This window comes from Otolemur garnettii, unplaced genomic scaffold (assembly GCF_000181295.1).
Source record: "Otolemur garnettii isolate 467f Iridium unplaced genomic scaffold, OtoGar3 scaffold00046, whole genome shotgun sequence".
NCBI lineage: Eukaryota > Metazoa > Chordata > Mammalia > Primates > Galagidae > Otolemur > Otolemur garnettii.
The window spans coordinates 12846431-12859965 of NW_003852441.1; positions in this window are offsets into that span (position 1 = coordinate 12846431).

Sequence of the window (13535 nt, forward strand, 5' to 3'; positions counted from 1 at the left end):
GAAGACTGGCTGAGAAGACCCAGGGAGGACCTTCCTGCTGATGCCTCTGTTGGGCCCGAGCAAAAAAGAAAACCAGATCCTATGTTCTTGAATCTGTCCCATCAAGTCCTGCACTGGATATTAAGTCCCACGAAGGCAGACTCCTCGCTACTCTCTCCCTAATGCTTAGATAGTGACCAGCACATGGTAGACCTTCAAGGATGTATTGGATTCATGAAATAATTAATTCCAGTGTCATCCTTGTGAATCTCTGAAACCTTCCTATTCTGACCCACAGCCCCTGTGTGTCCACCACCCTCCAGGCTCTGTCACTTGTGTGTCCACTCCCAACCATCCCAACCTGTATGCCTTTCCCCCACCTGCAGGCCCTCCTAGATCTCCCCAGGCAACCCCCCGAGTCCTCTACTCCTGGACACTAACCTGAGCTCTTTCTTCCTATTTTCCACTGAACCTCTTGGAAGACTAGTTCCCTCTCTTTCCCACTCCAGAAACAAATGCCAGACTTCTGAGTCCAGCCTGTGTCCTGACTCCTGTGTGCTGGCCCCTGTGGCCTTCCCCCCTCACATATGGATCTCAGGACAGCCAGTGATGCCCTGCTCATCACTCAGTCCCGTGCCCATCTTCAGGCTCCTTCCCCCTTCCTTTCTACAACACTTGATGTTTTCACCAACTGCAACTCTCCCTGCCACCCAGTCTTCCTAGGTTTCCGTCTCCCTCCACCTCCTTATTTCTGTTTTATGAACACAAAATCCCTATGCAGGCTAGTCACAAGTCACATGTGTGCCACCTTCCAGTGTCCACACACATTGTCATTTCCTACACATACTCTGGATGTCTTCAGTGACTTCCACATTGGCAGTCTCTAGAGCAGCCCCTGAGAGGTGACAATTAACAGCTAATTAAGAGACAGCTATGTCAGGCAGAGCCTCTCTGAGACTCTGCACATCATCCCCAGCTAACACCATCTCACCCTGTTTGCCTCCTCTCAGAGACCCGGGTCCCCTACTCTAACTTCTCTCCACTGTGACTGACTGAGGAGCAGGCATTATCCAAGACCCAGTTCTGCCTCTTCCCTGCAGGGTGACCTTGGACACGTGTAACTTCTCTCTCAGTTTTCCTATCTGTTAAATGAGACTCACCCTGCTGACTCTATAGCTTGCTGTGAGGATTAAATCATCTTGAGCACTTGGCACAGAGCAAGTGCTCAAGAAGTGGCATGGGTGGCACCCATGGCTCAACGAGTAGGGTGCCGGCCCCAATACCCAGGGTGGAGGGTTGGAACCTGGCCCCAGCCAAATTGCAAAAAAAAATAGCCAGATGTTGTTGCAGGCACTGTAGTCCCAGCTACGCAGGAGGCTGAGGCAAGAGAATCACCTAAGCCCAAGAGCTGGAGGTTGCTCTGAGCTGTGACACCATGACACTCTACCAAGAGCAACAAAATGAGACTCTGTCTTTAAAAATAAAAGAAGTGGCAGCTACTCAATGATGACAGTGATGATTATGTGAGTGATTCCCAAATCTAATCTGGATTCTGAACGTGCATTTCCAAAAGCCCATTACACAGCCTCTACACAGCCGTTGGCTCTCCCCACCTCACCCAAACCAGTTCTCCATGACTTCCTTACCTGCCTATTAGCACCTTGGCTCATATACCACCCAGCTTCAGGACCTGGCTTTTGTCCCTGGGTCTTCCTGTGCTCCATCCTCTGTGTGCTTCTTAGCCTCCAGTACCTTTTGCAGTCATCCTTATCCTTACCCTCAGAATGTCACCACCTGGGGCTCTCCTTGTTGACCCATGTGGGCCACCTGGCAGACTCCTCACTGCCTCCCGAATCACTCTCACTTCTACCATCAACTGGCCTCACAGAACTAGAACCAACCTCTCAGGGAGCAGATGTGACACAGGCCTTCCTTTGCTTGAGAACCACTGCCCCAAAGAAGCATAAAAGTCATTCCTCCTGACTTTATGAGGCTAGCAGTCTGGCCCAGGCCTGACTCTCCCAGGTCTCACTTGGACCCTCTATAACCCAGCCACAGCCACTTTCCTTAAAGGGCCCCCCAAAAGGACCTGTGTGTTCCCTCCCTGTCCCCCTAAGATCCCTGAGAGGGCAGAGGGAGCCAGGGAAGATGGAGCTGACAGGGGGACAGCTGGGACAACAGGGAAGTCCAGGGGAGGCCTCCCTCATTCGTTTGGTGTCTGCCCATTTATCTGCATGTAGGAGCACCACTTGAGCCAGAAGTTCGAGGCTGCAGTGAGCTATGATCATGCCACTGCACTCCACCCTGGGCAACAAAACAATAATATGCAGTATTTAAAATGAAAAAAAAGAAAGGAAAAGAAAAGAGTGCTTTACTCATAAAATACGTTAAGTAAAATTTGTACTGCAGAAAAATGATTATTATGAAAATCCAGATGTGGTGGGGTGAGAGGTTTATCTGTAGAAAATGTGATTTGCCAGACGTCTGGGCAAGATGAGTGGAACCAACAAGGCTGATGAAGCATCCGGGAAGGGGCAAAGGAAGGAGTCAACACCGCCACTAGGTTTTTAGGGCAGTGGAAGGAAAGTGTTTGTCACAGGACCCTGGAGAGCACTGAACACCAGGAAAAGGTGCTGTGACCCCAGAATAGAAGCAACCATCATCTCTAGAACCACAGTGAGGCAGGGCAGCTGGGTGAGATAAATACCCAGATCTTTCCCTCCTCCTAATTTTTCACCTCCTGCCAATAGTTCCCGCTGGGAAAAAAATAAATAAAATAAATAAAGAGACAAGGTAACTTCAGTGCTGCAGTGTGTAGAGATCAGCCTCCTAACACACAAAGCAGAGCAGTAAAAGATGGAGAGTGCACCACGATGGGAGGGAACCAATGGAGAATCCCAGCACAGCCTTGTTTCCTGCACACACTCGCCTCACAACACAGCTGCTCAAACACCACTTCATCCCATAATAGCTCCTGAAAGGTTATGTCACTTTTTGAATGACTTTTTGGTCTTTTAAAAGTTTTTCTTATGATTACTTTTCTACACAAAAACATCATAAATTAACATACTATAAGAAGGAATATTTTACACCAGGCACAGTGGCTCACACCTGTAATCCTAGCACTCTGGAAGGCTAAGGCAGGGGGTTTGCTTGAGCTCAGGAGTTGGAGACCAGCCTGAGCAAGAGCAAGGCCTGGTCTTTAAAAAATAGCCAGGCATTGTGACGGGCGCCTGTAGTCCCAGCTACTGGGGAGGCTGAGGCAAGAGGATCACTTCAGCCAAAGACTTTGAGGTTGCTGTGAGCTATGATGCCATGGTACTCTACCCAGAGTGACAAAGTGAGATTCTACCCCCACAAAAAAGTAAATAAATAAATAATATTTTGACATTACAGCTTTAAGTAAAGATCCACTCATTAAGTTTCCCAACAAATTTCTAGTTAAAAAACATTGTGTAGAGAAAATGTTAATTCAGCACCATATTCGGATGAGCCCAATTTTTTTTTCTTTTTGTTTTCTTTTTTTTTGGAACAGAGTCCCACTCTATCACCCTGGGTAGGGTACCGTGGCTTGATAGCTCACAGAAACCTCAGATTCATGGGTTCAAGCAATCTTCCTGCCTCAGCCTCCCGAGTAGCTGGGAATACCAGCACCCTCCACCATGCCTGGCTGGTTTTCCTATTTTTGGTAGAGACAGGATCTCTCTCTTGCTCAGGCTGATCTTGAACTCCTGAGCTCAGGCAATCCACCTGGCTTGGCCTCCCAGAGTGCTAGGATTACAAACATGAGCCACCATGCCTAATAATTTTTCTTAGCATTCAAAGCTAAGAGACAGGACTGAGGAGGTATCATCTTCCACAGGTCTTCAGTCTGTCGAATGTGTATGTTCTTTTCGCATGTTTTAATGCACTGTAACATTAAGTCTTTATTTCATCAAAATCTCAAGGAATAGAAAGCCTTCATGTAACACTGAAGGCCTGCCTGAAAGTTAATCAAAGTCAGTGTCACCTCTCCACCAGCCTCACCCACTATCAGGTCTTCTGTTCCTTCTTTGGCCTACATTACATTTCATTTTCTGTGAAAACTGTATGTATTTATTATCAAACTCTGGTTTGTTGCTTATATAAACTTGTTGCCATTATTTGACTGGCATATTTTTCATTTTGTGAAAAAATGTGTGGGTATCTTGGGTTGGGATGAAACACATCATAATTTTTACCATTAAAAGTAATGGGAACTTTCTCATTTAGCAACAAGGTTTTCAGGAACAAATTAATTAGTGAGGACTAGGTGTCTTTTAGTGCCTTAAGACAAACCCTTGTAAATCTTTGCATATAAAGATTTTGCTAAAGAGTTTGCATATATCATCATTAAGTGCTCAAAAAATGTTTTTGGTTGGTTTGTCTTACTTTGGTCTATAAGAAAGCTCCTTGGTACTGGCTGAAACTGTCTTAATCCATCTTCATTTCCCAGTGCCCCACACAGAGCCGGTAAGCATTCACTACGTATACAGTAAGTGAATGGACATACAATAAGGTTTGTGTTGCTCTTGTCTGCCAAGGACGCATCTCTAATCCAGTCCCACTTCCATGCATTGGACAGGCATCTGTTGCTTTTGCTTTTTCTTTTTCTTTTTTTCTTTTTTCACAACAGAGTCTCACTCTGTTACCCTGGGTAGAATGCCCTGGCGTCATAGCTCACAGCAATCTCAAACTTTTGGGCTGAAGCAAGTCCCTTTCCTCACCCTCCGAGTAGCTGAGACTGCAGACGCCTGCCACAACACCTGGCTAGTTTTTCTATTTTTAATAGAGGCAAGGTCTTGCTTTTGCACGAGCTAGTCTCAAACTCCTGAGCTCAGGCGATACACTCTGCCTCGGCTTCCCAGAGTGCTAGGATTGCAGGTGGGAGCCCCCGCGCCCGGCCTATCTATTGCTGTTATTTAGCACAGCGGTCTTACCAACCCAACCAATAGGTGAGCACACGGAAAGGAGGCGGGTCGTCCGTCCACTACTGCCCAGAGACCAGCAGGTGGCGCGCAAGGCACCGGGTGACTAATGGGCCTGCCAGTATCTACTGGAGGCGAATAAACCACTGAGAAGTGTGGTTTTCACTCCTGCCCCTGCACCTTCCTTTCTCCCTCCGTCCATGCCTCAGTACTGTCAGTCCGCGTAAATATGAGCAGGTCTCTGAGTCGGAATCTTGGAGTACAAATACTTTTAACCTGATGGAAAAGTTCTGCTGTTTAAGTGGGGCAAGCCTCACCCCACCGTCAGGACCATTGAGCCCATGCCAAGGGTGGAGGGGGTTGGGGAGAACTTTAGGGCGCTATCCACTAAGCAAGGCTAGAATCCACCTCAAGAAGGCGCCGTGGAGCAGCCCTGTAGCTAGAATGCTCCTTCTGACTGTTCTAAGTGCTACCAGCCCCATGAGTGGGCAGGTGGGATACAGGGTAGATTCTGGTGGGCAGGGAAAGAGAAAGCAGAGAGAAAGGCTGCAGCTGGGACCAGGGCTGTTTGGAGGGCAGGGCCAGCAGCTGGGTTATGACTGAAGCCCAGGGTAGCAACCACAACCCGCAGAGAAACTCCCAACACCTTGCATTCCCTCCCTTTCTCTCACTTTCTGCCCAGAGTTTGACAGGCCCTTCACTCCCTAGGGAGCCTAGACTCAGAGGGCCCTTGCCCAGTGTGCATGCTGAGGCCTGCCATGCCCGGAGGTGTGGGAAGCTGAGGAAGTGTGGCTGGGCACCCAGCACTGTCAGCAGCAGGTCCTGGGTGCTGTCCACCTTCCTCCTTCGCCAGACCCCTCTCCTTCCCCATCACCTCAGCTCTGCTCAGTTCTTCAATTTTTTTCTGCCTGATGACAAGGGAGTTTTAGGAAGCAAAACAAGAAAAACAAAATGACATTACAAGCAATTTCCAGGCTTACTCTCTCAGCATGCCTACTGCACATTGAATAATTTGACAGATAGAACCAAAGATGCCTGAGAAAGACTTAAATTTAAATGTATATGCACTGTATAGCGATTCTTAGAAGTCTATGTTATGAATTAACAAAGATGCAAATTATAGTTTACTGGCTTTAATTATACTCAGATCTATCTCCTCCACCTCCCAATATTTCCAAGAATTTTTTTTTGACTCTCTGTTTAGTATCTGTCCAATTACTACATCAGAATAAAAAAAAAATCCAAGTTAATGGCATAGTTCTAATAGCCACTCCATTTATGTTAGGCCAAGACAATGCTGAGGTCCACACTTCAATTCCACATTTCGATGTCCATCACTGCTTTTAACTCACAGGTGCTTTCACCTGACATTTAAACTGTAATCTGATATATAATAAATGCAAGAATTTAGTCAATGGGAACAGATGGGATTTTCCATATATACCCTTCCAGCAGGTTTTGTTTAGAATGATCTGAGTCCCTATTTACTGGCATATCAGAGCTCTCTTCACTATTTCTAGTAGGATGCCATCATAGCCCGTCTGTGGGACAGGTGACTATGGTCAAAGGATTAAAATTAAATACATTTTACAGAACTCATCTATGGTAGAATAACAAGTCTAAAACTGAACCACCCAAATCAAGGTTCTCAAACATGCAATAAAGTTCAGACTTTGACCCCAAACTTTGCATTTCTCAGCCTCATTCTTTCCATATGTAAAACAGAGATCATTTCTTCTAGGAAGAGACTTTTTAAAAAGACAAAAAAAAAAAATCTGCAAGGGGGGGATAATATCAGCACCCATCCCCATGACTGGAAATGGAGTCACAAAGCTGATGTCATCAAGTTCTCCATTCTGAGTCTATGGCAGCATTTTGAATCTTCTGGGGTTTAAAAGATTAAGGTTCTCAGAACATTGCTCTTGATTAGCTCTAGTCATCTTTACTTTATTTACAATCACTGATTCAAGTTTTTTTCTTTAGGTTGGCCCACCAGAGATGTAACGTGAGCTGGATAAAATATATAAAAGTATTAAGCACTTAAAGATGACCTTGGATTCTAAGAAACATGTCAACTTTTTAAAATGTTCCAGATAAGAATTGGAATCCTGCTTTCTGAGAGATTTCCTGTCTTTCAAATGCCAGCACAGCTGAAGATAAATGTAGAATTAGCCTTCTTTTGCTCTCCCCTCCCTTTTTAAGAAAACTGTCCTCTGTACCTTTTCAGATGTTTCAGAAATACAAAAGTCAAAGTACAAAAAAGACCAAGAGAAAATGTGAATCTGAACAAAAGAAACTTTAAATGCTGTTTGGGAAGAAAGTGCCATATGAATCTGGTGTCTTTTAAATCAGTTATTTCAAAGAATCTAATAGTCTATAGCTCAGTTGAAGGCAACACCTGCAGATCTTCTCCCTTTACATACGCTCTAAACAAACCATAATTGATTTACTGACTCACTTATAAACTTGGGATTAAAAGTCAAGAGAAGGAGAGGGAAAAACTAACTAGATCGATGACTGTTTCCCCAGATGACATCCGGCGGGAACAGAGCTCACTGTGTGAGCTTTCAGGCATCTCCTCACTTAGGCTCAGTCACTCTGAGGCTGACATAAACAATATTCACTCTGCCACTAAGTAGACATGAACAGGTTGGGACGAAAGGACTACAAAGTAAGCTTCATTCAGTAATACGAATCCTAAGACAACACTCTCACTTTTTAACCTCCTATATATAAAAAGCATCAATGAGATCCCTAAGCTGTATCAAAGGCAGAGGAAGGTGAGAGTTCAAGAGAAAAATACCACGTTTTCCACGGTGCAATTATTTAAATAAAACAGAAACCAAAATATGAAGCATACAGATACCTTCTCTGACCATTTCATAATCTTTCAGAAAAAAAAGGTCAAGATCCTTCTATGTGCACATAACCAAAAAGCCTAAACAACGATGAATTAGTCTTTAACTAAGTTTCTGCTTACATTGTGAAGCACTCAAGAGGTCTTTAAAACAGTTCTAGTTGGTTGTTCAGTAAATAAACCTCCTAAAGCTTCTAAAAGCCCCCAATAATTCATAGTTTGTCTCCTCTATTAAGAAAAGGATTTCACACCTCCCATTTTTGCTGGTCCAATTGCCTATGTTTTCGGTCGCTAATTTTCCGTTACAATTGTTTCAAACACTTTTTGCTCAGAGACTCATCTTGTCAAGAAATAGAAAATCTATAGTCATTCCAATGAAACAGTTGGAATATTTGGGAAGGTCAAACACTATAAATAGAAAATACCAATTGGCTCAATTTTTAATATGTTTAATATTCAGAGATAAAAACACAGAAGTGACACAATTTCTTTTTTTTAACACATTCATTTTAGTTTTTTTTTTTTTTTTTTTGTTAAATCATAGCTGGTGACACAATTTCTTTCCTGATTAATGGCATTTCAGAACAAGGTTAGAGATAGAATAGACTGAGTGGAGGGAGGATACTTTGAGGGCTCTGCTTTAAATCACCTTTTCTAAACTGATGGAAATCACTCCAGTAGGTCTTTCCTGATACGTCCAGTTCCAATCCACCTCACCTTTTCTTTCCATCTTTAATCTCTCTTTTCACAGAGTGCTCATATGGTTTCTCCAAATATCAGGAAGCTGCTGGGATAGCATTTCTACCAACGCACAAGTATATATGTGGACAAAATATGTTTGTCTATCCATGCATACAGATGCCTCACACATATGCACACTCACAGAGTTATCTCACAGACAGATACTAAAAGGAAATGGCATAAATCCAAAGAAAAGTATTAAAGTTTTCTTACTCCATGGAGTCCAACCTTCATCAAAAGGAAGGGAGATGTTAGGTAAACAGTTAGGATCTCTGGCTGTCTTGGGAACAAAGGTAGATACCTCGCTGCTGCCCCAAGCAACTGCCACCTCTGGAAGAAGGAGGAGCACCCTGACAATTTGGAAATTCCCCAGCCTGTGGGCCAGGCAGCCCAGGAACAATAAGATCTGAAAGTGGCCTACAGTAACCTAAGGGAAATCTCAGAATTTGGGAGGCCAAGGCAAGAGGATCACTTCAGCCTAGGAGTTTGAGACCAGCCTGAGTAACATAGCAAGACCCCATCTCTAAAAATTAGCCAAGCATAATGGTGTATGCCTATAGTCCCAGCTACAGAAGAGGCTAAGGTGGGAGGATCCCTTGAGCCCAGGAGTCTGAGGTTACAGTGAGCTATGATTGGGCCACTGCACTACACTCCAGCTGGGACAACAAACAAGAACTCTGTCTCATAAATAAATAAATAAATGCTTTGCTAAATTAAACTCTTATAAAATGAAATAATATATAATCTCAGTGTGTCATATTTAGTGAAATAAAATAATAAGAACTCTCGATGTGTCATGACATTCTCTTCCAACAAAGATACATCTCACCTGAGGTGACTTCAACATCAGCACTATTTTTTTATTACTTTTCAGACTCTGGCTTTCAATTCAGGAGTGGTGTATTTTCTTATTTATAAAGCTTCATCAAAGCTAAAATGACAGTGAAAATTAATAAAGATATTTTTAAAGAAATTTTAAAACCTACACCATTATTAATTCTTACAGCTACCCTTTGACAAAGTTCAAATTGCGTTATTATTACATATTTTAAAATACAATTTGAAAACATCTCCCTAATAAAAATTTAAAAAAGTAAATCTTCTCTAGAAGAACATATCATTGTTTGGAGTCTCTGTAACCATTGTATGTATTCTCTACCATTCAAGCAAAAATTACTAGTCAAGCCAAGAGGTAGGATTATAAGACAAACGTGCAGAGAAATAATGTCAAAGAACGAAAACTACAGGTGATTAGAGATATTGGAGTTAGCAAAACACAGACTTTAAAATAATGGATTAATGTGTCTAAGAAAATAGGGGAAAATAGGGAGGCGCCTGTGGCTCAGTAAGCAGGGCGCCAGCCCCATATACCGAGGGTGGTGGGTTCAAACCCAGCCCCAGCCAAACTGCAACAAAAAATAACTGGGCATTGTGGCAGACGCCTGTAGTCCCAGTTACTCAGGAGGCTGAGGCAAGAGATTTGCCTAAGCCCAAGAGCCTGAGGTTGCTGTGAGTCTGAGGTTGCTGTGAGCAGTGATGCCACAGTGATGCTACCGAGGGCGACGTACTAAGACTCTATCTCAAAAATAATAATAATAATTTGTAAAACTTAGCTTCCTAGGTCCTCGAAACTAATACTTGCTGTTTGCTTCCACTTCTGTAAACCCTGCACATGATCTGACACCTCTAATGAGAGGTAATATGGTAATTCCTTTGTCTACTTTTCTCTCCAATAAAAGGACAGAGACAGAGCTGATCCAGGAGCTCAGCCATTTTGGACTCTAGTCTGCCGTGGTTCCACCAGCTAAAATAAAACCCTTTCCTCATCTATCTCTGGTGTGCAGGTAACTCTTTTTATCCACTGGGCCTAGATTACTGCAGCTGCCAAATGAAATGCCTAGAGATTTTCAAAAAATAATATCTGAAATAAAAATTTCAGCATATTAATGTGATTACAGCAGATTAGACAGCATGAAGAAAAGATCAGGAAACTTAAAGGCACAACAATAGAATCTAGTCAAATAAATCACACAGAGAGAGATGCTATGCAGAGTCTCAATGGTCCTGTGAAATAATATCAGTGGATATAAGGAGAACTACTTTATGTTAGAAAAAATAATTCAATGAAATATTTCTAATTAAGTGTAACACTAGGAAGTGCTTTTAGGGTACTGGTAACGTTTTTTTTCAGCCCTGGGTTGTTGCTACATTATTGTCTTCTGAGTGATGAGCCATTGAGCAGCACATTACATTTTATGCATGTGCATTTGTGGGATGTGCATGTGGGGTGTGTGTGTGTCTGTGTATGTTATGTCAAATTTAAAAGTTTAAGATAGGGCGGCACCTGTGGCTCAAAAGAGTAGGGCACTAATTCCATATGCCGGAGGTGGCAGGTTCAAACCCAGCCCCTGGCAAAAACTGCCAAAAAAAAAAAGTTTAAGATAAAAAATCTTGGCTTGGCGCCTGTGGCTCAAGCGGCTAAGGCGCCAGCCACATATACCTAAGGTGGCGGGTTCAAATCCAGCCCGGGCCCGCCAAACGACAATCACGGCTGCAACCAAAAAATAGCCGGGCATTGTGGCAGGTGCCTGTGGTCCCAACTACTTGAGAGGCTGAGGCAGGAGACTCGTTTGAGCCCAGGAGTTGGAGGTTGCTGTGAGCTGTGATGCAACAGCACTCTACCCAGGAGGACAGCTTGAGGCTCTATCTCAAAAAAAAAAAAGATAAAAAATGTTTTGCTTCCAACCACCTAAATACCTGGATTCATCCTTTGCTCTTTCTCCACACCTAGTTTTTTTAAATATATATATAGTTGTCATTGTTTTTTGGCAGGCCCAAGCCAGGTTCGAACCTGCCAGCCCCAGTCTATGTGGCCAGCGCCCTAGCCAACTAAGCTATAGGTGCCGAGCCCACACCTAGACTTGATGATGTCTAACAGGTCACGAAGTCCTGTCAATTCTGTTTTTGTAATATTCCTCATTTCTTTTCTCTCCATTTTCACAGACACCCTGTGCCCCTAAAGTCACTATCTCAATAACTCTTGACTGAGACTGGAAAGAAGGCAGTCAGAAGAGGCAGAGGGTTCTGACTCTCTTCACAGAGTAGTTCGAGTTTGAGAAGGCTTCCTGGAGGTCAGGCCTGCTCTGGACCTTAAAAAGTTGATCTCAGCACTGTTCCAGGCATCACTTCTCAGCACACGATTCCCTTTGTCTCAGCTGCAATGCCACAGTTGCTGTTCCCCTGTGTACACTGTACAGAAACAACCTACAGTACAATGTAAGTTGCACTTACCAATATTCCACTTCTGGGCCTTTGCATTCTCTGGGTTTCCTGCCCAACTCTCTGCATGTTTAAACCAAATTCACCTCTTAAGGGCTGGGATAAGTCTGGACTGAAACATATACCACAGAGTGGGACCCAGGAAGCTGGGCTCACTCAGGCCTGCACCCCATCTCTCTGTCCATGACAAAAGGCAAAAAGGTGGAAGCCCAGCATTTCTAACATGTGGTAACAGAAATATACTCCCTCACTCAGCCTTGGCTGGAAATTGTAACCAAAAACAGAAGCTCCCAGTCTCAGTAGACAGATGAATGAGGAAACTTGGAAGGAATGTGAAGGTTCAACACGAAGGCTTCGAGAGACCTATGCACTACGCTAGTAATGCATTTTGTTGGACAAAGATAAAATCTAGAGAATATTTGCCAGACTTTCACCTTGAAGACACTAGGAATATAAACAATAACCAGATTGGCATAAGGGAGCCTTTTGCTAGGTGTACGCTTATTCCATTGCTTGTTATCTTGAATTGTGTACTGGAGGTCTGTTTGTTAGAATTTCTCTTAAGCCATCCTGACAAATGTTTACTGCTATCTTCTATTTTTCTACCACCCATAATCAGGCTATGCGTGCACTGATTCTCAATAATCTACTGCAATTTCCATTTACTGACTACATATTTGTTCTAAGAAAATATATTTTTTACTTGAGTAAAAATATATTACTTTATATTTTTTATTTGAGTAAAATAAATTTACTCAGCTAAAAGTAACACAGCTCACTATGACTTCATTTTGAATTCTGTAACTTTGCTGGAACTGAAGGGATATGACTTCATGTGTTAGAGAATAGGAAGACAGAATGTCTCTTTGAGGCCCTAGAAGAGTCATTTACAGAAAACAACAGAATTTGAGGTTTCCACTGACAGGGACCAAGGAGGAAAGCTATCAGAGTGAAACTACCACACAAGGAACCGAGAACGAGGGTTTCCCAGATCCCAAGGGAAAGAAGGCGTGGCCCTACGAGAAGGGGGCAGGTCTCCTGCAAGAAGGGTGTGGCCTCCAAGGAGAAGGCGGTGCCCGGTGAGAGGTTCCCTGACTCTATTCTACCCTTACTTAAAACCTTGCAATGGCTGTTTCCTTAAGGTCAAATTTACTTTTTTTTTTTTTTTTTTGAGACAAAGTCACACTATGTCACCCTCAGTAGAGTGCAGTGACATCACAGCTCACAGCAACCTCAAACTCTCCGGCTTAAGCAATTCTCTTGCCTCAGTCTCCCAGTAGCTGCGACTACAGGTGCCCACCACGATGCCCAGGTATTTTGTTGTTGTTGTTGTTGTTGTTGTTGTTTTGTCATTGTTGTTTAGCAGGCTGGTCGGTGGGTTCCAACCCACCAGCCCCCATGCACTTGGCTGACGCCCTACCCACTGAGCTACAGGTGCCAAGCCCTTAAGGTCAAATTTAATTTTCTGGCATAGTGAAATGGTCTTCCTACCCCTTCTCGTGATTCCTCTCCTAGTCTCCCAGTCTGCACTCGTTTTTTTTCTGGTGTGAGGACTGTGCCATGCTCTCTTATCACTTTGTGGATTCTCTTAGATTCCAGCATTAGGCTCTACCCTCACCTCTCAATTTTTTATTTCCAATTATTCCTTCAAGAATCATACCAAGCATCACCTATATGTCTTCTGCAGAATGAGGTAGAATCAGGGACAAGAGGCTCGGCGCCTGTGGCTCAAG